General features: G+C 33.1%; 1 long non-coding RNA gene across 1 annotated transcript; it reads left to right on the forward strand.

The window, feature by feature from the left end:
- Nucleotides 1-881: 881 nt before the first annotated feature.
- On the forward strand, nucleotides 882-27,412 carry LOC309653128. The gene is made up of 3 exons (XR_014259001.1): nucleotides 882-903; nucleotides 19,274-23,672; nucleotides 23,831-27,412. It is a non-coding gene; the product is annotated as an uncharacterized lncRNA (long non-coding RNA).
- The last annotated feature ends 448 nt before the right edge of the window (nucleotides 27,413-27,860 follow it).

Below are 27,860 nucleotides of genomic sequence, written 5' to 3' on the forward strand. Positions count from 1 at the left end.
CTGCGATCCGACCTCCGAAGCCGGAGCCTCAGCTCCCAGGCCCCACCCGTCCTGGCTGGTGAGCAGAGAAGCCTCTCGGGCTGGTGAGTGCTAGTCGGCACTGATCCTCTGTACCGGAATCTCTCTGCTTTGCCCTCTGCACCCTTGCTGCTTTGGTCTCCTCCATGGCTCCGAAGTTTCCCCCCACCACCTGCAGTCTCCCCCTGCAAAGGGTGTTCCTAATGTGTGGAAACCTTTCCTCCTTCACAGCTCCCTCCCACTGGTGCAGGTCCCGTCCCTATTCTTTTATCTCTGTTATTTCTTTTTTCTTTTGCCCTACCCAGGTACGTGGGGAGTTTCTTGCCTCTTGGGAGGCCTGAGGTCTTCTGCCAGTGTTCATTAGGTGTTCTGTAGGAGTTGTTCCACATGTAGATGTATTTCTGATGTATTTGTGGGGAGGAAGGTGATCTCCATGTCTTACTCTTCCGCCATCTTGAATCTCCTCCCACTTCTCAGTTTTTCTTGGTTGATTCCTCCTTAAGTAGAACAGAAAGACTACTGGGGGCTAGAGTTGGGTATATTCCTCTCTGAAGATGAGTTAGGCTTTGGTGAAATAGTTTCTCTCGAGGGCATGTCTTGTTAAGAAGAGCAGAATTATCTGGGCATATTTTAAAATGGCTTCTTCTTCCCTACTTCCACTGGAAGCAGAGGAGGAGTTTTCTCAGCTTTCAATGTAATAACCTGGTTGAGTCCTGGTGGTAAAACTCATGAAGGTGTGGGGAGTCACTTTTCTTCCCCACCCCCTGGTACTTTTACTCTCAAACTGTCCACACTGAACCTCCAGTAATTTTTCAATTACAGTTTAATCATTCCTATCTCAGTACAAGTTTTCATGGAATTTTCTGCTCCAGGACTTCTGCTCAGGTAAGTTGTGTTTCTCTGTATTGTTCTGTCTGTCTCTTTAATTTTGATGACAAATGATTTGCCCTATGACCTCAGTTCTCTGACTGACTTAGGCAGAGTTGTTGATTTTCCATTTGTTCTGTGTTTTGTGTGTGTGTGTGTGTTTGATTGGGAGGGGTGACTTCCTAGCTCCATACTTTCTAGGTCAGAAACTGAAAATCCCCACTGATCTTTTTAACATCTTTATATTTTGAACTTTTCCAGAATATCATATAATTGGAATCATGTAATATCTGGCTTGTTTAGACTAGCTTCTTTCTCTTAGCAATGTGCATTAAAGATACATTAATTGGGGGGGGGGCATTGAGGAGGGTGCTTGGTAGCTTATTTGTTTTAATCCATTGTATGGATGTACCATTGTTTCTTTATCCATTCATCGGAGGACTTATTGGGGACTTCCAGTTTTTGTGGACTATGACTGTAGCTACTATATACATTTGCGTTCATAATTTTCTGTGGACATAAGTTTTTAACTCATTGGGATAAATACCCAGAAACACAATTTCTGGATCACATGGTAGTATTATGTTTAGCTTCGTAAGATACTACTAAACTGTATTCCAAAAGGGCTATACCTCTTTACCTTCCTGCCAGCAAGCAATAAGAGTTCTTTGTACTCCACATCCTTACTAGCAATAATTATAGCCATTCTAAGAGGTATGTAGTAGTATCTTATTGTTGTTCAATTTGCATTTCCTTAATGATAAATTATGTTTAGCATCTTTTCAGATGCTTATCTTATTTGTTGAAGTAAATACATAGATTTTTACCTATTTTAAAAATTGGATTTTGTTTTTTCTTATTAGTCAGCTTTTAATAGTTCTTTGTACACTGTGGGCAAAAATCCTTCATTTGATATGTGTTTCCCAAATATTTTCTCCCAGCCCAAGACTTGGCATTCTTCTTCTAAGAATATCTTCAACAAATCAAATATTTAAAATTGTGCATTGAATTGTCTTTGCTCCTTTGTCAAAGATAAATTGATTATATTTGTGTGGGTTTATCTATGGACTGATTCTATTCCATTGACATATATGTCTATTCTTTTGCTAATACCATATTGCCTTAATTATTGTAGTTTAAAGTAATGAAACTAAGTAATGTGAATAACCCAGCTTTGTTCTTCATTTTTGTTGTTAGTATACTAAAAAATGACCATATAAACTTTAGAATCAGTTTCATGATAGGTACGAAAGTGCTTACTGGGACTTTAATTGAATCTATAGATCAGTTTGAGAGAAATTGTCATATTAAGAATACTGCATCTTTCAATCCATGAACCTGGAATATCTTTCCACTTATTTAGATATTCTTTGATTTCTTTCACAGTTATTTAGCTTTCCCCACATAGATTCTATACATATTTTATTAGATTTATGTCTATGCATTTCACTTTTTGGTGTTTTGTAAATAGCATTGTTTCTTTTGAAATTTCAACTGTTCATAGCTAGTATAGGAAGGCAAGTAATATTTGTATATTAACCTTGAATCCCACAACATTGCTATACTTACTTATTAGTTTCAAGAGTTTTAAAAATCTATTATTTGGGTTTTTTTACATATGCAATTGTATAATCTGTGAATGACATTTTACACCTTCCTTTTCCATCTGAATACCTTCTATTTACTTTCTTATCTTATTGCACTATCTCCAGTATCAAAACACACTTTTTATTATCTCCTAAAATGTTTCTAGGAAACTCTAACTTGGAAAACACTGTCCTGCTGAAGACAGGAGCTGGCAACTGCAGCACTTTACAAAAATTCTTCCATGCAGGCAAAGAAAGAGAGTTGCTGCTTTCCTTTCCCTAAGGAGCAAAAGTCTAAATTTCCCAAAATGCATCATATGATGAGTACAGAATATTCTCCAATAATTACACAAATGTACAAAGAAAATTATTTTTGAATGGACAAATATTTGCTAGAACCTGGACTGAGGCCACCAAACTCATTTTCACACATAAAAATAGCTTCCTTTGAACTCAATTGTTACTTAATAAAAAGTTTGAAGGCCTGTTTTTGTCAAAAGAGTTTTCACCTTTACAAGGCAAAACTTTACTATGAAAAAGCTGTGCAGCTTGTCAATTTTTCTACACATTTTAAAATTGCTCATTTCAACATACAAACCAGCTTAATAACTGTCATCAGTTTGGGCAATGTTTCAGATTTTTATAGTCTGTATTTCATATGGATGAGTAGAGCTAATCATATTAATAATAAGAAATATGTCTCTGAATGCATAATTTGTCCTAAGTTTTATTTTGGTTTTTTTTTCGTTTTTTTTTTTTTGCTTTGAATATAACCCAAGCCTAAATATATATATCGCAAATGCTAGGACATTCAAATAAGACCTTATTAGGTAGTCCCTAATATGCAGCTACAACTATGATTCTTGTTCTATTGTGTCATACCAAAATGGGGGAGGAAAATAAACTTGGATAATTGCATTTAAATATTTAATTTTATTTTTTGGTGCATTAAATCTTGGTGATACTCAATGACAGGAAATGAATATTTGGAATTCAGAGCATTTCCAAAGATCCCCATTAGGACACTTACTGTTCTACAAGTTTTGGTACATATACACCAACATGCAAAATTATTATAGATGATTTTAAATTAAAAACATTGAATGGTAGTTATAGACTATAATTACACTAGAATGAATCAGGACAAGATTTTTCTCTGCACAGCAGAGAATATAATAGAATAAACATCAAGTTCATCATACAGTCTGAATGATCTTCTGTTAGTGGAACAACAACATTCAACTTTCTAAATTTACATTGAGATTATAACTCAACACTTGCAAATATTCTCAGTACCCACGAGACACTATGATTGTGGGGATACAAATTTTAACACATTTTGCATATTAGTTTTTATCCCATAACACTTCTTAACACACTTGTTATCTGAAAAACACACACTTCCCTTTAAAAGATTAATAAATGAGAGTTTGTTAGTGTGAAGAGATAGTAACATAAATATATATAGAAAGTACACTTCCAGGTGCTGAAGAGAAGGATATCCATTACAGCCATAAAGAACAGCAAGAAGGGTAAAATAAAAATAAATCAACACAAAGATTATACACTCATTATAACTTGAAGACAGAGAAACCCACTCTAATTCTAAAAATTAAAACACACACACACACACACAAACACACACACACAGCGTTATCTGTAAAGAGAGAGCACAAACTACAGTGAAAAAAAATACATGTGCTTCCAGTTTACACCTGAGAATGTGGTTGGGAAAATCACTGCTTCCAACATTACAATGAAAAAGAAAAAAGAGAAAAAAGAAAAGACATCAGGACAATTTAGCTGTGATGACTGTAACATTCTTACTAAAAATAACTCAGACTAATTGAAAAAAATCTGGACACACCCAATATAAAAGGGCGTTCTACAAAATAGCACATCAGTACTCTTCAAGAGTTATAAAAGACAAAGAAAGACCAAGGGACTGATCTAGATTGGAGGAGACTAAATAGATATAAGTACTAAATAGATATGAACTGTGGGATCCTGGACCAGATAAAGGGTATTAGGGAGAAAACTGGTAAAATAAATTCTGTAGATTAGTTAACAGTATTGCACTAAATTTAATTTCCTGGGTTTAATGTGTCAATGAAAAATTAATCAGTCAATCTAAAAAAGAAATGGAAATTTTTATTTGAGCCAAATTGAGGATTATAACCTGGGAACTGCATCTCAGAAAGCTCCAAGAACTGTTCTGCGTGTTTGAAGTCAAAACACAGTAATATAAGTTTTTTGACAAAGACAGTTCTATATTATTTATTTATTTATTTTTAACATCTTTATTGGAGTATAATTGCTTTACAATGGTGTGTTAGTTTCTGCTTTATAACAAAGTGAATCAGTTATACATATACATATGTTCCCATATCTCTTCCCTCTGCATCTCCCTTCCTCCCACCATCCCTATCCCACCCCCATAGGTGGTCACAAACCACCGAGCTGATCTCCCTGTGCTATGCAGCTGCTTCCCAGTAGCTATCTATTTTACATTTGGTAGTGTATATATGTCCATGCCACTCTCTCACTTTGTCACAGCTTACCCTTGCCCTCCCCATATCATCAAGTCCATTCTCTAGTAGGTCTGTGTCTTTATTCCTGTCTTACCCCTAGGTTCTTCATGACCTTTTTTTTCTTAGATTCCATATATATGTGTTAGCATACGGTATTTGTTTTTCTCTTTCTGACTTACTTCACTCTGTATGACAGACTCTAACTCCATCCACCTCACTACAAATAACTCAATTTCGTTTCTTTTTATGGCTGAGTAATATTCCATTGTATATATGTGCCACATCTTCCTTATTCAATCATCTGTTGATGGACACTTAGGTTGCTTCCATGTCCTGGCTATTGTAAATAGAGCTGCAATGAACATTTTGGTACATGACTCTTTTTGAATTATGGTTTTCTCAGGGTATATGCCCAGTAGTGGGATTGCTAGGTCGTATGGTAGTTCTATTTTCAGTTTTCTAAGAAACCTCCGTACTGTTCTCCATAGTGGCTGTATCAATTTACATTCCCACCAACAGTGCAAGAGTGTTTCCTTTTCACCACACCCTCTCCCTCATTTATTGTTTCTAGATCCAACAGAACATTAAAAGGATCATACACCATGATCAAGTGGGGTTTATTCCAGGAATGTAAGGATTCTTCAATATACGCAAATCAATCAACGTGATACACCATATTAACAAATTGAAGGAGAAAAACCATATGATCATCTCAATAGATGCAGAGAAAGCTTTCGACAAAATTCAACACCCATTTATGATAAAAACCCTGCAGAAAGTAAGCATTGAGGGAACTTTCCTCAACATAATAAAGGCCATATATGACAAACCCACAGCCAACATCGTCCTCAATGGTGAAAAACTGAAACCATTTCCACTAAGATCAGGAACAAGACAAGGTTGCCCACTCTCACCACTATTATTCAACATAGTTTTGGAAGTGTTAGCCACAGCAATCAGAGAAGAAAAAGAAATAAAAGGAATCCAAATCGGAAAAGAAGAAATAAAGCTGGCACTGTTTTCAGATGACATGATACTATGCATAGAGAATCCTAAAGATGCTACCAGAAAACTACTAGAGCTAATCAATGAGTTTGGTAAAGTAGAAGGATACAAAATTAATGCACAGAAATCTCTTGCATTCCTATACACTAATGATGAAAAATCTGAAAGAGAAATTAAGAAAACATTCCCATTTACCATTGCAACAAAAAGCATAAAATATCTAGGAATAAACCTACCTAAGGAGAAAAAAGACCTGTATGCAGAAAACTATAAGACACTGATGAAAGAAATTAAAGATGATACAAATAGGTGGAGAGATATACCATGTTCTTGGATTGGAAGAATCAACATTGTGAAAATGACTCTACTACCCAAAGCAATCTACAGATTCAATGCAATCCCTATCAAGCTACCACTGGCATTTTTCACAGAGCTAGAACAAAAAATTTCACAATTTGTATGGAAACACAAAAGACCCCAAATAGCCAAAGCTATCTTGAGAACGAAAAATGGAGCTGGTGGAATCAGGCTCCCTGACTTCAGACTATATTACAAAGCTACAGTAATCAAGACAGTATGGTACTGGCACAAAAACAGAAATATAGATCAATGGAAGAGGATAGAAAGCCCAGAGATAAACCCACGCACATATGGTCACCTGATCTTTGATAAAGGAGGCAAGCATATACAGTGGAGAAAAGACAGCCTCTTCAATAAGTGGTGCTGGGAAAACTGGACAGGTACATGTAAAAGTATGAAATTAGGACACTCCGTAACACCATACACAAAAATAAACTCAAAATGGATTAAAGACCTAAATGTAAGGCCAGACACTATCAAACTCTTAGAGGAAAATATAAGCAGATCACTCTATGACCTAAATCACAGCAAGATCCTTTTTGATCCAGCTCCTAGAGAAGTGGAAATAAAAGCAAAAATAAACAAATGGGACCTAAGGAAACTTAAAAGCTTTTGCACAGCAAAGGAAACCATAAACAAGACCAAAAGACCACCCTCAGAATGGGAGAAAATATTTGCAAATGGAGCAACTGACAAAGGATTAATCTCCAAAATTTACAAGCAGCTCTTTCAGCTCAATAACAAAAAAACAAACAACCCAATCCAAAAATGGGCAGAAGACCTAAATAGACATTTCTCCAAAGAAGATATACAGCTTGCCAACAAACACACTAAAGAATGCTCAATATCATTAATCTTTAGAGAAATGCAAATCAGATCTACAATGAGATATCATCTCACACTGGTCAGAATGGCCATCATCAAAAAATCTAGAGACAGCTCTATATTAAATAATGTGTCTAAGCCTCATCATGACCCCTTACAAAATCAAGAAGGGATGTTATCTTTAAGGAGTTGTCTTATTGGTGCTAAGCTAATGTTGTTCTTTATAGTTGAACAGGTATTTCTGCCTATGGGGAGGTTTGGTCGATGAATAATGCAGATACACAATGCACAGTAGAGGGGAGAGAGGGGACCAAAGGGCAGAGAATAAATTTTATGTTTACATATTTCTTATCTTGCCATAAAATATGAATTTTATTTCACATAAGTATACTATGGTTATGTAAGATATTAACATTAGTGGAAACTAAGTAAGGGGATAAGGAAACCTCTGTGATATTTTTACAAGTTTCTTAAGTCTAGAATTGTTTCCATATAGTAATTTGAAACATCTGAATAAAGATATTTAAATTATTTTATATATATATATATATACACATTTTAAATGAGAAATATCCCAATTATTTCAATAAGTTCATTTTCAGAATTGGAAAGTAAATCAAATTAACTTTATAGTAATAAGTACTTCCTACTTACTATTGCATATTTCTTAAATTCCTCAAAGGACATTCTAATAAATTATCTCACTTGCCACTTACATAAATCGGTAAAGAAAATATCAGATCCATGTTACAAATTAGGAACAAATGTTCATTGAGGTGACAGAATGTCTTGTCCAAGAGTATACAACAATTTGTAACAGAGCTGTGTCTTAGTTCACTGCCCTTTACCATGATATCCTGCTGCTTCCAAATGCCTACTATGTGCAAGATACCCTGCTAGATTATCTGGCATAACATTTGATACATTGTTAAAATAAAACTGCACAGAAATTTTAAAAAGCATATTCTAAAACTGAAAGGCTTTGTTGTAGCTTGTTGAGAGCATTAGACATGGATCAAAGATGTGATATCAGGTGATGACAAAGAAGTAGTCAACTGAGCAGGCACCTTTGATCAGGAACACAAGAGTGTAATCTCTCTTTTATTATGTTGTAGCCTCAAGCTCCTCAGATTTTAGACAAACTGTATTTGATTGCCGGAAACAACCATTCTCTGATACTCTTCTAAGCAACCATGTTGCTTTTTTTTTTTTTTTTTTTAGATAATACAGCATCAGTGATGGAGAGAAAACCAATTTGTTCTGTCAGAATTCACTTATTGCGCACTGTGGGTGTTTCTCCATTTGGCAGATTTACGCTTCATATTAAAACTAAAAGCAATACAATTGCCAATTGACATACTTATCTTTGACATTTACTGTCACACTTCTCACTGCTCAAAGGACAACAACAGCTTAATATTTCTATTTTGTTGATGTTAAATTACTAACCCACTACCAAATCTTGCTCCCTCAAGATATTGAGCATCACGGTGAAAATCATCAGTGGCAGAAGCAGACATAGGGCTAGTAATGCTATCTTTCGTAAAACATATAATCCCTAGTTGGAATGGATGAAAGAAGAAGGGTGATTATGTTTGAGAATGTTTTTAGTAAAGCTATCACTATAGAAGGTGGCTAGTTTGACAATGCAGGCAAAGCCACCTTTTAATCACTCCAGAATTACAACCTGGAAAGTGTCAGAGAAAGCTGCTCCACATTGTGTTTTCTAATTGTTAAAAGTCACTCTTGAAAATGTTTCATTTTTGACCACAGGAACTTGGTTCCTTTAACTGTCAGGACCAAGTAAAGTCAGTGAGTCATCCTAGCTTTGATTTTAGGGATGCAAATCTACTAGGAGCTGTACTGAAAAACTCAATTTACATTAAGAATTCTCAAAAGAGCTTCACAAATTTTGGTGATAAAGAGGAGATTAAGACCATTTCCTCTAGCACCTTCATTCACTCAACATCATTCTTTCAATGATTATTTATTGACTCTCTTTCATATGCTATGCACTTTTCTAGATGCTAGAGAAAAGGCAGTGAATTAAATATTCAAAATCTCTGCTTTCAGAAGCTCACACACTTCTGGGACGATAATAACTAATGTCAACAGAAAAATTAATCAGTTGATCCAAGAAAGAAATGGAAAATTTTATTCAAGCCAAATTGAGATTAAAACCTGGGAACAGCATCTCAGAAAGCTCCAAAACTGTTCCACTCATTAGTAGTCAAAGCACAGCTATACAAGTTTTTCTGAGACAGAGAGATGTACATTAAATGAGGTATTATTGACAGTTTATACAATTCAGATCTGCAAGTACAAAGTGGTAGGTCATCATAATCCTTTACAAGGTCAAGAAGGAATGTTATCCCAAATTAAAAGTTTGAGGTTAAAATATACACACTATTACTATATATAAAATAGATAACCAACAAGGACCTACTGTAGAGCACAGGGAACTATACTCAATATCTTGCAATAACCTACAATGGAAAAGAATTCTAAAAAAGAATCTATATACATATGTATAACTGAATCACTTTGCTGTACGCCTGAAACTAACACAACATTGTAAGTCAACTATATTTCAAAAAAAAATTTTTAAAAGAAAAGGAATGTTATCTTTTAAGGAGTTGCCTTGTTGGTGCTAGGAGAATGTTCCTATTTATGGTTGAGCGGGTATTTCTGCCAATGCAGGAGGTTTGGTCGGTGCATAATGCAGATACACAATGCATAGTAGAGGGGAGAGAGGAGGCCAAAGGGCAGAGAAAATTTTTATGTCTAAATTTTTCTTATCTTGCCATAAAATATGAATTTTATTTCACACTAATATTTGTTAAGGTAGTGTCCTACTTCTACTCATTTAATTATCACAGCAACCCTATGATATAATTTTTTTTTTAAAGAACCACCTTGGGCTTCCCTGGTGGCGTAGTGGTTGAGAATCTGCCTGCCAATGCAAGGGACACGGGTTCGAGCCCTGGTCTGGGAAGATCCCACATGCCACAGAGCAACTAGGCCCGTGAGCCACAACTACTGAGCCTGCGCGTCTGGAGCCTGTGCTCCGCAACAAGAGAGGCCACGATAGTGAGAGGTCTGCGCACCGCGATGAAGAGTGGCCCCCGCTTGCCGCAACTAGAGAATGCCCTCGCACAGAAACAAAGACCCAACACAGCCATAAATAAATAAATAAATAAATAAATAAATAAATAAATAAAATAAAATAAAATAAAAAAGAACCACCTTAACAACTAATGCTTCCATAAAATACACAATTGGAGAGATTTTTTTATAGTATTATTGTAAAAAATTTGTTAATTTTTATAACATTTAGGTTGATTTTTAAGATGCTAACACAAATTTTTAAAATTATTTTACCAACTAGATTTTTTACTTAAGAATTATATTACCCTTATATGAGATTTTTCATATCATAGTTCACACATATAAATACATTTAACATAATGATTTCATATCAAAACTTATTGCGGTTAGTTTGGTTTGTTTATGGTTCTACATACTATTTTTACCCTTCTCTACATACTGAAAATGAAATAATTACAATACAAACATTATTAAGATATTATTAAAAAAATTGAAGCCCATTAAAAGTATCTCACTATGAAATTTATCCCTTGCCTTGTAAAATTAATAAGTATGATGATGATGACCTTATATCAGATGCTGACTGCAGAAATGGAGAGGTGTTACAGGTATACACATACACATGAAAAAATTAATTTAACTTGATATAGATAAATTTCACTTTGAAAAAAAGTAATTTATCACATGTGTGACAGTTTAGATATGATAAAGGAAAAGTATTCCAGAAAAAAATTTAAAGAAAATTTTCAATGAAGTAATCTCTGAATTTTCCACTATCGTAATTTTTAATTGAGATATAATTCATACCACAAAATTCACATTTTAAAGTGTAAAATTCAGTGGTTTTTGTATGGTTACTAGACTGTTAACTATCACCACGTTCTAATTTCAGAACATTTTCTTCACCCTGGGGGGAAAAAAACATACCCATGGCCGTCAATCCTCATTTGTCCCATTCCCCAACTCCTAGCAATCACTAATATAATTTCTATCTCTATGGATTTGCATATCCTGGAGATTTCATATAAATATAATACATTATGTGGTATTTTATGTCTGAATTATTTCACTTATCATAATGTTAAGTTTCATTCATGTTGCAGCATGGTATCAGCACTTCATTTTTATGGCTGAAAATATTCTACTATTTGTGCTTCTTCATCTATCAATTGGCAGATATTTGGGTTATTTTAACAGTTTGATTATCATGAATAATGATGCTATGAATACTCATGTACAAATTATTGTGGAGATGCATGTTTTCAACTTTGTTGGTATATATCTAGAAGTAGAATTGCTGAATAATATGATAACTCTCTGTTTAACCTTTTTTTTAACATCTTTATTGGAGTATAATTGCTTTACAATGTTGTGTTAGTTTCTGCTGTATAACAAAGTGAATCAGCTATATGTATACATATATCCCCATATCCCCTCTCTCTTGCATCTCCCTCCCACCCTCCCTATCCCATCCCTCTAGGTGGTCACAAGGCACTGAGCTGATCTCCATGTGCTATGCAACTGCTTCCCACTAGCTATTTTACATTTGGTAGTGTATATATGTCAACACTTATGTTTAACTTTTTGAGGAACTGCCAGACTGTTTTCTAAAAGGGTTCATTGAATTATTTTACATTCCCAACAGAAATAAATAAGGATTCCAATTTCTCCACATCCTTGCTAAATTTATTATTGTCTGATTTCTTGTAATTAGCCATCAGAGTAGATAAAAAAGTGGTATCCCATTGTGGTTTTGATTTACATTTCCCTAGTGAGTAATGATTTTGAGCATCTTTCCATGTGCCTATTTGCCAATCGCATATATTATTTGGAGATTACCTATTCAAATCTTTTGTCCTTTTAAATTGTGCTATTTGTCTTTAAATTATTGAATTACAAGTGTTTTTGTTTTTACGTTTCCTTGGGTAAAGGTATTCCTAAACATTGTAGTCTTTTGGTGTTGTTGTAAAAGGAATTTTCTTAATTTCATTTTCTGATATTTTATTGATTCTATGTATTATTGCTATGTTACCAAGAGCCATCAATAAATACCAAAACAACCGAAAGATCTCATATATCCAATGATGTAGCTAAAATAAAATCATAAAATTCTTATTTAATCAAAAAGGGAAATATAATAACAATAAAAGAAAATATGAAAGAACAGTAAACACCAAGCATGATGCTCAACTAGGACTGACAATATCAATTATTGCAACAAATGTAAATGGACAAACCCCTCCCACCAAGAAAGAAAAGACTGTCATTTTGGATACAAAAGCCATACAACAACAACAAAACAGTGTCTACAAGAAACAAACAAACAAAAAAATCCCACACCATGTATATAAAAACACGTCAGGAGAAAATATTGGATAATATACATAATTCAGACATAAATGTAAAGAAAACTAGAGTGGGTATATTAATATCAGGCAACATAGATTCTAAAGCAAAAAGGAAAAATCCATAGCTATTAATACCTCAATTCATCAAGAGGAAATTTTAAAAACCTAAATGAGCATTCACCTAATGAAAAATCTTCAAAATACATCCAGCAAAAATTAATAGAACTGAATAGAGAAACAGACAAATCAAAAATCATAACTGGGTAAATATAAATGATATAAAAATTTAATTTTTTAAAAAGGTCAATGAAATTCATTATCCTCTAGCCAGAATGATCAGGAGAAAAGGAGAGAAGATATATATTAACAAAATCATGTAAAAAGAGATTTTACTATAGACACTTCAGGTATTAAAGGGATAATAAAAGAATAGTGTGAAAGACTTAAATATTTAACTAGTATATTATATGCATACACTCCTTGGAAGACATAAACTAGTAAAGTTCATACAAAAGTAGGTACATAACCTGAAAAGCCTTACTGTATATCTAACCAAAAAGAGAAGGATTCATAGTTACAAACCTTGACACATGGAAAACTCCAAGCACTATGTTGTCAATAGTGGTTTCTACAACTACTTTGAAGAAGAAATAAAATCAATTCTATACAAAATTTTCCAGAAATTAAAAGAAAAATACATTCTCACTCATTTTATGAGTCCATTATTATCATGGTAATAAAAACTAAAAGAACTTACCACAAAGAAAAAACTGCTATATATAAAATAAATAAGTTACAAAAACATATTGCACAGCACAGGGAATATAAACAATATTTTATAATAACTTTAAATGGAGCATAATATATACAAAATTTGAATCACTATGTTGTATACCTATAATTAATATATTATAAATCAGCTCTACCTCAATAAAAATATATTTAACCTCTTTTCTCCAAAAATGTTGATGTCAAAAGAGACAAAAAAAGGCCAAGAAACTTTTTCAGAGTAAAGAAAACTGAAAGAACACCATAACTCAAGGAAATATATGATTTTAGTTTAGGTAGGACCAGAACAAAATAACAATAAAGGTCTCTTAATTGTATAGTAGTATTATAATATACAGTGTTAAAAATTTCTGATTTTTATAATTTCACTATGGTTATAAAGGGAATGTTCTTATTGTTAAGAAATAAACATTAAAATATTTAGGGGTAAAGAGGCATGATGTTGGTAACTTACTCTCAAATGAATATATATATATATATATGTATATATAGAAAGGGAGTGGAAAGGAAAGAGGGAGAGAGAGAGAAAGAGGGAGAGAGAAAGAAGGGCAAAAGAATGGAGGCAAATCTTATTTGCAGGTGTTGTAATTCTGTACATAGAAATTCCAAGAATATCTGCATTTGAATAACATCCAGGAATATCTATATTGAAATTATTTGAAAGAATTAAAAATTCAGTAAATTTTCTGGATGTTGTATCAATAAACAAAATCATTCAGAAGTTAGTAAGGCATCGTTCAATACTCAAGTCAGGTGCTTGAATGCTTAAGCATGAAACATGAAGGTGGTACATGGATGTAACCAAATTAGACATGATGGAAATTCTGGTCAAACTCATTCATTTTCTCTGGAAACATTATGAAGATAAATTAATTTAAAAATTTGTGTATAGTCACCTCTTTCCTCTCCTTGTAAGGAGGAATGAGCATACCAGCCAGAGCACTGACTATGGACTAGAGCCAGTATTGGCTTATGAGGAACTGGCTAGAAAAGGTAAATTGCCCAAGATAGCTTATGCCAGATAAAACTAGTGAAGTAAATGAAAATGAATTATTGTAAAGGAACAAGATTTAGATACCAAAATTATCAGTTTAAAAACAAAACAAAACAAAACAAACAAAATATCCAAAGAAGTATGAATATGACTGAAAGCAGGAGGTGGAGGCAGGAAGCTAGTTAATTCCAGTGAAGGGAAGCAGGAGAGGAGCAAGTAAGGAAGATCCTGGATTATTTATTATTTTAAACACCATGTTTAGTACTTAAAATATAGGTTAATGAATGTAGTATGGATAGACATGTATGGTTGGTTAATTTATTTTGATTGAAGTGAAAAATATATGCATCTATTTAATCATATAGCAGTCTTTATGAACTTCACAGGTCATATTTATTTACTCTTAATCACATCCAATTTTTATCACGGCCATTCAGATCTAATCCCTCCCTGGGGAATTGCATACCATGGTGGAATAGAAGGGTCTACTGGACACTTGGTATCACTAAGAAAAATTTCCAGCACCTCTAATACTTTGAGAGCTATATTCTAGAGTTTGACCAAATACCAAACAAACCAAAAAGAAAAACAAAAAACAATCAAACCCCCAAAATAAAGGAAACAAAAAAATATGTGTGATACATAATTCTCAACATATAATTCAGCATTGTGGAAAATTGCAAACATAAAAAGTATTTCAAAAGTACTAAAATGGAGACAATCATCAAACAGAAGACCACTGTTATCACCTTGAATTAAAAAACAAAAAATGAGCTGTCAGGTCAAAAAAGTTGAAAATATATATTCTAATTAGGAATCTCGAGGCACTTAATTTATATCCAGAACCATTTTATGATAAACTGTGAGTTCCAAGGACATGGGCTTTGAAGAACTCAATATTTTTGGGGGTAACATTTTATCTAAGGTGTTTTATATAGAGTCCAATGTTAAATGTCTGAGGTTACTCACACACATACACACAGAGAATTACAAATAGAATTAATTTAAAATGAATCAAATGATTGTTTTTTAAAAAGCTGTAGTCTCATAAATAAAAACTTACAAAATAAAGAATCCTTTTGACTTCAAGGACTCCTATCAACTAATTGGATTAAGTCCATGAGAAAACCCATTTTTATTTTAGTGAATAACCTATGCACAAGAATCACTAAAGAAAGATAACACCACACAAGATAAATTACTTTCTTTAGTCCCCAGAATATACAGTCATCCATTTATTTGTCAAAGATCCCCAGGTTTAGATTTGGCCAGTCTTCAGGTAATGCTTCCAATAGTGAGTCTGTAATTTATTTAGAGCTATCAAGCTCTCAGCCTATTAAATAACTCTAAGAAATTAAATATTCATATTGATATTTTAAAGTATTTACTATTGTTCTAAAATAATTTTAGGTTACTTTAAGAGTAATTTTAGTTAAGAGTAATTTTAGTTAGCAAAAAAGTCCTAGCTGAAATTATCATTATTATTATTATTTGGCCTTGTGGCTTGCAGGATCTTAGTTCTCTGACCAGGGATCAAACCCAGGCCCCTGCAGTGGAAGTGCAGAGTACTAACCACTGGACTGCCAGGGAATTCCCTGAGATCATTATTAAATTTGTTGATATGGCTTTGTAATATCACGAACTGTATTTTTCTCATTCACTAATATATCTCCTGCTCTAGCACAATTCTTGACACATAGTCAACATTATTAAATATTAATTAAATACACATATGAATTAGTGAATGAATGATATAGTCTTTAATTCACAGATATTCTCTACCCAGAGAAGAAAAGTTTAAGTAAGTTAACAGTAAGTATTGTACAAACCAGTAGTTAGTTATCAGGTTAAAAGAAAAATTACCTTCCTTAGGGAATAAATAAAATTTAATTATGAAACAGATGCAGATCATATCTACTGTTAAGTTATCCATTTCCTCAGGTTAATATTAAAGATCAATTGTGGAGAGATGTTTGTCCTACAGCTATGATAAGAATAGCACAAATGGGTAAAGATGGCTTAAGTATAACACATGGGAAAAATAAAGGCAGTAAAAACTTAGCTTGTTAGCTTCATAACTAATTTAAGAAAGAGAAAGAGAGTGATAGAGAGATGGGTTCCCACACATCAGGAATGAGTAAACCAAAACATTAAAAATGTATCCTGTTACAACCAGGTAATTTATATCAAAACATTAAAAAGGTGTCTAGAAATTCTATATCTTGGAAATAATCATAAAGGACTAAGAATGTGCATAAATATACTCATTGCAAAGGTGATATATTACTGTTAAATTTGTGATTATATTTTATATTATTTACATATAAAAACTAGGTGTGTTCTGCAATACAGGTTCATGAAAATATTTGAAACTAATTCTTGGACAGAAACACATTTTCCCTACTCCTGATGCCTTCTTCCATATAGAATGAAACCCATATGTCATCTCTGGCCTAATTTTACCCCTTATTCAGCCTCTAAAAAGATAAAGGGACTTATCTGATTAGTGAGTTTGTAAGGAAAAACATGGCCTGCATAGCCTGGCCCCTTCCTCTTCTCTTTCTTTTGGAGGAGATTTATCTTCGGAGTACATTTCTCCTCTACCCCTCCATTTAGTAAGTCTTATGGGGCATATTGCCCATATGGGGAAGCCTATAGGAGCTGAGCATTGTCTGGGAAATGGTAGCAAGGTCTATGTGATATTGAGGTTCAAAATTAGAAAGTATCCAATAAAGGTGGATTTTGACCACCATATATCTTATTCCTTTATATTTATATTTCTTAACTCTCAGGCTGGGAAAAAGTTGTTATTTATTGCACCTCCCTCAACTTGTTCTGAATTATATGTAGTCTGACTCCCCAGATGAAAGCCTCACAAATCAGCAAGAGTAGAACCAAAGAAGTTTCCACTGAAGCTATTGTTTGTCATTATGAGAACACAGCCCCAAATAAACCTCAGCAGAATAAAAAAATCAGATAACTACTAAATCTACAGCACTTGATAATTTTCAGCATGCTAACTTTGCATCCCCAAATAATACAGATTGTCAACTATTTGAAGATAAGAACATATCTTTGTATACCTTGGCATCTCAATAACATTAGCAACAATATCACCAATATCAATAACGACAGCATCAGAAAAAACATTAATAAATAACAGCATTTATTGAATACTTACCATGTACTAAATTCTTAACTTCTATTATTTAATCTTTATAACAAATCATTCAGGTAGGTAATTTTATCCCATTTTAGAGATAAGAGAAATGAAGATGTGAATGACTAAATACCTTGCTAAGGTTCACATAACTCTTAAGTAGCAGAACCATGGCTTGAATTCACTTCTCTCTGTTTCCAGAGCTTGTGCACTAAAGCTCTGTGCTTAGTAAAACCATAAATATTTGTTTGCCGGGGATTAAACAGATCCTAGTTAGAGCCTTTTGCTCCAGCATCTCAACCAGTTATTATTCTTGTTGACGCTCAAGAGTATCCCATTTGGATGATAAATAAAATGGTCACCCTAAATATGTTGTACAGCCTTCCCTGCTGTATTCAGCTATCCTTGGGCAGTATGCCAACATTTTATATATCTCTTTCCTCCTATTAAACTTTGACCAATCTTATGTCCAATGTCTAAATATATCTTCCATATGAGAACTTGCTTGTTAGAAAACTAAGTCGTACACTTCCAGTTGACATCTACACTTTTTCAGAGATTTCTGGAGATACTGAAACGAACCAAATGACTCTAACAGTAGGATGTTCAGAGTCTGGGACAGAATACTATATTTTAAGCAGTCTATATCTTGAGCACTCCTAAATTGTGCCACCTACTCCTGCTGTATAAACAGATCCTCATTACAAAAGTGTCATACTTAAATTTTACATTGACTTGAATCAATTTATTACTTTAACCATTAGAGAATATAATATTATAGTATTTGATTGTATATTGGTATCTGCATATTTTGAGATTATTCACACTTGGAAATAAGATATTTCACTACAAAGTAATAGTAAATTAGGTAAAAATAGACTAGCTTATAATCGTGGTTTTAAATTCACATTTATAAAGTGGGTGCCAATGGTGAGCTGAGGTTCAACGGAAGACCAGAAGAGAAATTGAATTAGATAAGTTTATTACTTACAGGTCCTGGAATAAGTACATGGCATACCTCAAGGAACCACATGGGGACATCAAGGCAGAGTGCAGAGAGAGAGAGGCAGGACCTGGGGCATATGCCTTTATTAGGGTCCATGGGTGGAGTGCTTTGGTAATCCTGGGTTAGGGCTGGATTGGTCAATTCAAACCAAAAGAGCAGGATTTTGGTGATCCCCATGGGATTCATATCTAAGGGGCATATAAGGCACACTAAGAATTTTTATTTGCCTGTGACTCTGCAGGCTGCTATCTAGGGTTTGTGCTTGCATGAGGGGGCTAGTGTCAGTGTAAGGTCCCTGCAAACGACTTGGCCAAATAAATTGGATGCCAAGGCAGCGATACCATGGAGCAGCTCAGCTAAACTCTGGATATATGCTTTTAAGATAAAATATAAAATATTTTCTTTGGGACAATAAACTGTAAGAGCTCACCTCATGGGCAGGTTCTATTTTTCCCTGTATATTATTTTCCTGTGGTGGTTTTGAAACATGGTTATAAAATCTTTGAAACTCTGCCAAAGAAGGGAGTGTCTATGTCTGCTCTCCTTGAATTTGAATTCTGTGGTTGCTTGATCAGCAAAATACAGCTGTAGTGGTACTTTGTCATTTTGTGGGCTGAAGCCTTAAGAAATCTACAGTTTCCACTTGTGTCTTGAGATGCTTTTTCTTGGAACCTAGAGACTACAGTGTGAAGAAGCCAAAGCTCCTCTGCCGAGAGAGCTACACAGAACGGAACCGACAGCCACCATCAGCTTGCTAGCATATTTGTGATCCAACTTGGAAAAGGATTCTCCAGTTCCTGTGGAGATGCCCTAGCTAATGCCACATAGAATAGAAATGAGTTGTCCCCACCAAGCCCTGACCAAATTGTGTATTCATAAGAAAAAATAAATGATTGTGTTGTTTTAAGTCAGTGAGTTTTGGGGTATTTTGTTACGCAACAATGATAATTAGAATAAAGACATTAAAAAAAAACTTCAAGAATTTGATACTGTTAAATTTGTAATGCAAAAATTTATCAATAAACAGAAACAAAAATAATAAAATAAAATATAGTCTCCTTAGAGACACAAACTATGTAACTGAAATGTCTTCCCTGCCTGACATGTACTTTTTTTCTGTTATGTTTTAGTTTTTGAAGTGGAATTGGAGGTAGTTTTCTCTTCATTTTGAGAAACAAGGATAAAAGTAAATTCTGTTATGAAGTAAATTACATTCATCACTCATCCTTCTAATAGTCTCTTCAACTGTCTCTCATTGAACTTTTAAAATTTGAGAAATAAAGTCATTTTATTTTAGTCAGTAGCAAGTTTTATTATAGGATAAGTTTCATTTAAAAATGTATTGTCATAAGAAATTTAATCTCCATGGTCTTCCAAGTACAAAAAAGTATATTGCTGATATAAAACCCTCAGTATTGTTCACCTAGGGATTCATCTGTAATTTCTTTTAGCAGATGAGGTAAGTATCATTCTTTGTGGCTAAATATTAAGATGAAGAAAGTCATTAAATAGCCAGTTAAGGATTTCAAAGATTTTTATACAAACTGAACTATGGAATACTTGTGATAAAGCCAAAGACCCTTCAAAGGAAATGAATGCCAACTTTTCACACTGTAGTCTGTTACTCTGTTAAGAAAAAAATGAAAAATGTTGAAGGACATCTAACTGAATAAGATATTTTTATGGTATTCAAAAGAATACTAACTTTTCCTGTATCTAATTTCTTTTTTCCTAAGAGTCAAGCTAAGAAATACCAAGTAAAAATGAACTGATATTTCTATACCAGGGTTTATAACAGGCCATGTATTAGGTGTAAAGAATCATATTCTTTAGATATAAATAGATTGCCATACATGTCTTCCTAAAAGCAAGGGAGTGAAACAATGATTTTTTCAATTCTTAATTCTGGTTACTATTGTTGAAACTACAAGTGAAGAACTCACCACTTCAAGTTCTACTTGCTTCAGCTCCACAACCAAAACTTTCAACCTGTATTATTTCTTCTGACTCATTCTTTATGTTTACTCTTCCTCTCCTTTACCACCAAATCCAAACCCACATAGACATACAGTCTCTTACAAAAACTTCCAGTACCTTATGTCTAGAATATTCTATCCCATCTTAGTTTCATGAATCTTGTTTTCCCACCACATTCCTAAACTTCCTTATACAATCCAAGTAATTTCCTTTTGCAAAGGTCATTTCAACAACAACAAAGTGCTTGCTGAATGTTTTTTTTAAAGTTTTAAGGTAAAATTAAAATTCTTATATTAGCTGTCTACAAAGTAATATTTACTTTTTCTGCTATTTTTGTTCCTCACAAGCACACTTGGTAAAAAAAACTTTAATGAATGAATATTTTAGATAATATAAAAACTAATAACTAGTTACTGAACACTTACTATGCATCATTTTTAGATGCATAGTATGTAAATATAGTTCCTATATAACATTAGTTTCCATTAATAATTAGAACAAAGCACAACACTTCAGTTTTTAAAGAGAGGTTAGATTACCTCCTTTAAGTAACCTCTCGACTATGTATCTTACTAGTTAACAATCAAAGACCATTATTAATACAGGCATTCCTTACTTCCTACAGTTCTTATATGCACAAATTTCTGTTAGGCAGTGTGTGTATGTGTAGCTTATTGAGATATAACTCACATACCATAAAATTTATTGATTTAAAGTGTATGATTAGTTTTTAGTATGTTCATAGAGCTGTACAACCCTCACCACAATCTAGTTTTAGAATAATTTCATCACGCCAAAAAGAAACTCTCTATCCGTTAGCAGCCACTCCTTATTTCCTCCAAACTTCCCAAACATAGGTAATTACTAATCTATTTTCTATCTCTAAATATTTGCTTTCTGTGGACATTTCATATAAATAGAATCACATAATATATGTCCCTTTGTGACTGGCTCAATTCCCTTAACATGTTTTCCAGTATTCATCCATGTAGCATCATGTGTCAGAGTACATTACTTTTATTGCCAAATAATATTACATTGTGTAAAGATACCTTATTTTGTCTATCCATTCATCAGCTGATGGACATTCTGGTTGTTTCCACGTTTGTTTATTATGAATAATGCTGCTATGAAAATTATTGTTCAGGTTTTTGTGTTTTACCATGGTACCTTAACTGTGAGTAATTGCATAAAAGTACAAACTTTACAACTAGCTTTTCAGTCCACAAATCACTACATAAATAACAGTCACATCATAATCAGTGACCAATCATATCATTTCTTTCAAAGCCTGTTGGTGATTGGCTCACTGTCCATGTTTTTAGTTGACACATAGCAGCAAAGCATGTAGTTGTGTTGGCTTCTGTCTCCCAATGATAAACCCTTGTGACAATCTACAAAAATAGACAATCAAAAGAGGAAATTGGCCAATATAAAATAAAAATTTAAAAAAATAAAATTCATCTTTATCTTTGGCTATTTGAGAAAAAAAGAGGGAATTGGCCCATGAAGATGCAAGTGCAGCAAAGAAACAAGAAGTAATAACACTGAAGTGAAGTTAGAATCAAACATAAATGCAATTATAGAAGAAATAGCTGCCCAAGAAGCTCCAGGTATGCAGCTGGAGGAACTTGGTGAAGGGGAACTTACTGATATAAATGAGAAAACCAAAAGGGTAAAGATGACCCAGAGGAATTATATCAGCCAAAACTTCATATTAAAGGAACTCTCAGAGATATTTCAAACATTGAAAGCACAAGGATAAAATGTTGGAAGCTGATCCAAACTTACAAAACAGTAGACAATTCACCAAAGTATAGAAAAGATGCTCTCTGGTTGAAACCACTCTTGATAAGTTTTCTTACAAAAATTTAAAACACCTCAATTTTCAATGTTTCTAATGTTTTAAATGACAGTGAAATAAATATTAGTTTTACTATTTCTATTTTCCTATACATTTATAATTGATAGAGAGTTTTTGTTTGTTTGTTTGTTTTGACAAAACATGGGAGAGGTCACAGAACAATTGTGAATTTTCTGATTAATTATTAAAGTTGTTTTCATTAAAGTTGCTTTTCATTAATTATTAAAGGCTTCAGGGCACACAGTCATTTTTAGAGTTCCACACTACCATATAAACTGAGGACTGCCTGGATATTAAAACACCTATTATTTACTACCTTATATGTCTCCAGTGACCATTTATAAACTTTTGAAGGCAAGCTTATTTTTTTAATGTTTTAACAAATTTAGATATACAGAAAGGATGCAAAGATAGAGTTCCTGTATACCTTTCACTGATTTACCCCTAAATTTAACATCTTACATGACCATGGTACATTTGTCAAAACTAAGAAATTAACATTGGTACCAGACTATTAACAAACTACAGACTTTATTTGAATTTCAACAGTTTTTTCATTAATGTCCATTAATGGCATTGTTATTTCAAATCTTTGCATATTCAAAGTAAGTCCTCCAGAAAATTAGCACTCATTTCTTTGTTCCTTTCTCCCTTCCTTCATTTACTTAAGAAACATTTTAAATGTCTATATGCAAGGATACATCGATAAATAAGGTACCGTACTAGCTCTCATGCAGCCCATATTTATTTAAACATAAAGTTGGATTTAGACAGTTTTTTCCTTGTTATAAGAATGGGCAAATATAGCTATAAATAGAGAAATATTTTTAGACAAACATCCCTTAAAAGATTCTAACCTTTATTTCTAAAGTTTAATAACATCATTGACCATGATCATCTCTCATTAAGCTGTCTTAAAAAATGTTTTTGTGAATTATCCAATAATTCCAAACTTTTCTACTTTCCTTTGGCACGCCTCTATTGTTTATTTCCCAAATCTGTTAAAAAAAGAAAAAAATTTCATTATTCATTTTTCCCCCAAACCTAACTTTTGTGAAATATCAGATGCAAAGTTTCAAATCTGTCCTACTGTGGTTGGACTCACTCACAAGTTGAAGCATTTGTTGAAGGAAAAAATGGCCCAAATCTAAAATTTACCTTCAACTCAAATTATTGAGAGGTAGCTTATATCTTGCTTCAACTCATAGACACTATAAGTCTCTCAAACTAGTAGGTCCGACAGTGAAAGGCCTGCGCACCGCGATGAAGAGTGGCCCCCACTTGCCACAACTAGAGAAAGCCCTCGCACAGAAATGAAGACCCAACACAGCCATAAATAAATAAATTTAAAAATAAAAAATAAAAAATAAATTAAAACAAAAAAACTAGTAGGTGTTTTGTGGTTGAATCTATCATTATTGATAAAAGCAGCTATGGTAAGGGCTTCTTATTTTCTGTCTCTTAAGAGGAACATATGGTTCATTGCTAAGATACCTTATCATGCAGAGTATCTTGCCAATTTCTATTCTTGTGAGAATAAAGTCTTCTTATATTTCAGTTTGGTTTTAAATGCATTAAACCACAGAATAAAATCAGGTTGTTGGTTGAGTCTTCAGTGACCTGCATGGGAATGGAATGGAAAGCAGTTACTAACATTTGCCTATATAAAAGTCAGTTAAAAATTTATATTAGGCAAATCATTGAGGTATGAGTAAAAATCATGTCCTTAAAGGGTCGACATTATATGAAGGCAGTTATGTATATGCACTGACTTGAAGATTTTTAGTAAAGGAACTCAGGCCTAAAGAAATACCATTCTCCACATTCTCTATCCTCTGATCTTGGAAGAAAAGAAGGGACAACAAAACTCTTGAACATAGGATACCATGGTGGAAAATATTTGACAGCCATGTTTGTGGTTGCATTGACTATGGCATTGGGGAAGAATAATATCCAAATAAGACAAAGGGCAAAAGTGGAATGAATGAGAGATGTTCTCAAGAGAAATTTTGAGCCATAGAATGTCAGAGGTTATTCATGTGTCAAATTACCTCATTTTGCAAATAATAAAATTAAGTTTTAGGGAAGTAATGTTAATTATTGTATGGTTAGATAAAATAGGATCTGGGACTAGAATAAAATTCCCAGACGTTCAAACGAGTGCTATTTTCGCAACAGCACATCCTATTTCCTAACTTTTTCTGAGAATTGTCATCATAACACAAAAAAATTCATGGTGAACAAATGAGAAAATGATAAATCAGAAAGCATTATTAAATTATCTAGTTATCTGGGTTGGTAAGTATACTAAGAATATTTAAGCATGTGATATTTCCATATATCCTAAAAAATTACTGTCATTCAAAATTTGATTGGAACATACAACCTCTTTAACATAAATCTTGTTAAAATTTTAAGTCAAACTAATCTTACATCTTTGAATTTAAAAGGTTAAGTTTCCAAGGCTAGGAAATACATTTAAACTACAAGTCGGGTAAACTACCTAAATTGGTTTACACAATTTACTTAAGGGATTTACATTATAAGCTATTGCCTTGTTAACCATTTATAAAAAAATCATTTCAACATCAATAGACTATTCAAATAATTACCTTTTTTCATAGTTGTCAGCATTGATGGTGATACAGCTAATGCTATGAAAGGATGAGGAGGATTCTATCTAATGCATTTGTGCATCAAAGGAAGATATGACAATTATGATACATTTGTCTTAACTAGAAAACAAGTTAATTTTTTACTGTATGCTTGATGCTTCTGTGCTTTCAACTCTTCCAGTAATGTGCCAGTGATTTTTTTAAATTATGTTATCTACCAGACTGTCATCTCTGTCTCAAACCACTTCACTGTTCTGGCTGAGTCTGATGTTCATATGGATTTCCACCCCACCTCAGCTACCTTCCCCCATGGCCACATCTAGGACTAAAACCTGAAACTGCAATATGTAAACTCTTTCCTTTACAGCTTGTTAGCTTTACTATTGGCATTATATCTCTTCTCTGACCTTGTAAGGACCTCCAGTCCATTGACACCTCTTTGTTTTTCCCATATATGAGCTTCCCTCTGCTTTTACTTCCCACACAATGAAGATTAGATTTACCATAGTAATCAAATGTATTCCATTTATTCATCTTCTACTTAGTCCTTCAGCCATTCCAATCTGAAAGCTGCTGGTGATTCAATCTAGTCATTGTCATCGTCAAACTTGCTAAACTTATCTTTTTTCTATTTTCAGATACAGGTCTTCTAGTGGTAGTCAGGTGACGTTCAGGGAGAGAAGGTAATCTGGAAGATGTTACTAAGGGAGCTTCCTATTTTTGAGCTCAGAGAGCATCCTACCCCAGTTTCTAATTTAGTACTCTATCTAAATCAGCTTCACAGTAAGTCACTAATGGAAGCAGAGTATGGAAATTTTTTTCTTCATACAAAGAAGCTGTATCTATTCTATGGATCAGTAAATGGCTTTTGCAGCTTTATATGCCACTTCCTTTCACATAGAACAATAAAATGAATTGCGAGCAGAAACATCTGGCTATGTAGTGGGAAAGTTAACTTAAAAATCAGTAAATTTGCATACTAGTGCTCTAAAATGCATTAGTACTGTAACCAGTGTTTTTAAATGCTTTCATTCAGATCTCAATTAGTAGTATAATCAACTGTATTACAAGAGCAAAAGACAAAGTTGGACATGTGAAAATTAACCAGTATATGAAACTTTTGAGGCACCAAAATTCAGCATACCAACTTCAACTTAGGTTCATAAATTGAAAACTATAAAATCTTAAAAATAGTGGTGATAAATATTGAAAACAATTTCTACTTTAGGTCAAATAATTGCTTCATTTATGCTTACTTTTATTAAAGTAATATTTTCTAATGGCAATAAAGCTGATCTTAACATTTTAGTAATTTCACTAAATAGCAATATTTCAGATTGGCCATGTCATTTCTGAATACATTAACAGAATCGTTTAAATTGTGAATAGTTACTAATATTAGCCGGAGCTTTAACTACTTAAATGTTTGTATTAGTGTTATGGAAGCCAAAATGGCAACATATTGGTGAAGACTTGGTTTCCCAAAATGGACAGACATATCTATGTCTATAATCATATCTATACACATACCCATATCTATATCTATATGGTATGCATAAAACAGTAAATATTCTGAAGATTATGGGTTCTTCGAATGCAGCAGAATTGTCCATTGTAGTTTCTGTGAAAGTCTTTTCATCTTCAGAACAATACAGAAAAAAATATATTTTAAAACTGCCAAGAAACAATCACTACAAAGAATTTTTGAGTTCTCAAAGCAAAAAGGACATTTAATCTCAATCTTATATGCATATTTTAGACTCTATGATAAAGACAAAGATATTTCCCAAAGGCTTCTAAAATTTTGGCTTTTAGACTTTTTGGCTTCTAAAATTCTGTTTTCTTAATGTTTTAAATTAAAGGTTTTCATGAGGATTATCAAAAATTTTACATAATACTGGAGTTACAGGTAATTTATCTCAAGAGTCTACAATGTTCCACACTGGTTGCAAATGCAATGCCAATTTTCCTCTTAAGAATAAAGATGAATTGAATATGAGTGTTAGAGAAAGAAAAGAACTAAGCTAATTACTGATGGTCATTGTAACGATCCAAACAAATCTTATTATTTGGTTTAAATTTCTGATTCTAACTTTGCTGGTTTACTTAAATGTTTCACTTTAACGGTGGTGAGCTAAGAGAGCTGAATTGTTTCAGTGTGGCTGTAACTGCTACTTTCTCACTTCCCATTAAAAACTTTGAACTCTTATCTGGAAATTTTTCTTTCAAATCGACTTAGCTTTTATTTTATAACTTTGAAAGAATAGAGCTGTTTTAGAGAAAAATGATATTTATCTACCCAGGGCAAGTTTCGTTTTCAGTTTGCCTAACTATATTTGAAGCTGAGTATTTTTAAAAAGCACATGACTGTTTCCTCAGAAATACATCAGTGTGAAGACTCATGGAGACACATCATTTTTGCATTGAGATCTCAGGGTTCTTCTACAAATGCCCCTTTTTCTCTAGACTAAATAGAATCATTTTTTCAATAAACACATATTAGATACCGCCAAGGTATGTTAATAATTAGGTAAATAGCATCATGTAATTTATAATTTACAGGGACAGACAGCATTAAATATAATAAAACCCAATGAAATAAATACTATGATAGCACAAAAGAAAGGATGAATAATTTTGATTAGACCAAGTGGAAAGTGCTTCATTGTGCTCTCATTTTAACTAAAATTTGAAATATTAATAAATTTTAGTTAAAAAATATACAAGTCATTCCAGGTTAAAACTATAAAAATAGAGAAAGGAGGCCTAAAAATGTATGGCATATTCGGAGAAGTTTAGTTTGGTTT

This window comes from Balaenoptera physalus (assembly GCF_965194825.1).
Source record: "Balaenoptera physalus genome assembly, chromosome: X".
Lineage (NCBI taxonomy): Eukaryota > Metazoa > Chordata > Mammalia > Artiodactyla > Balaenopteridae > Balaenoptera > Balaenoptera physalus.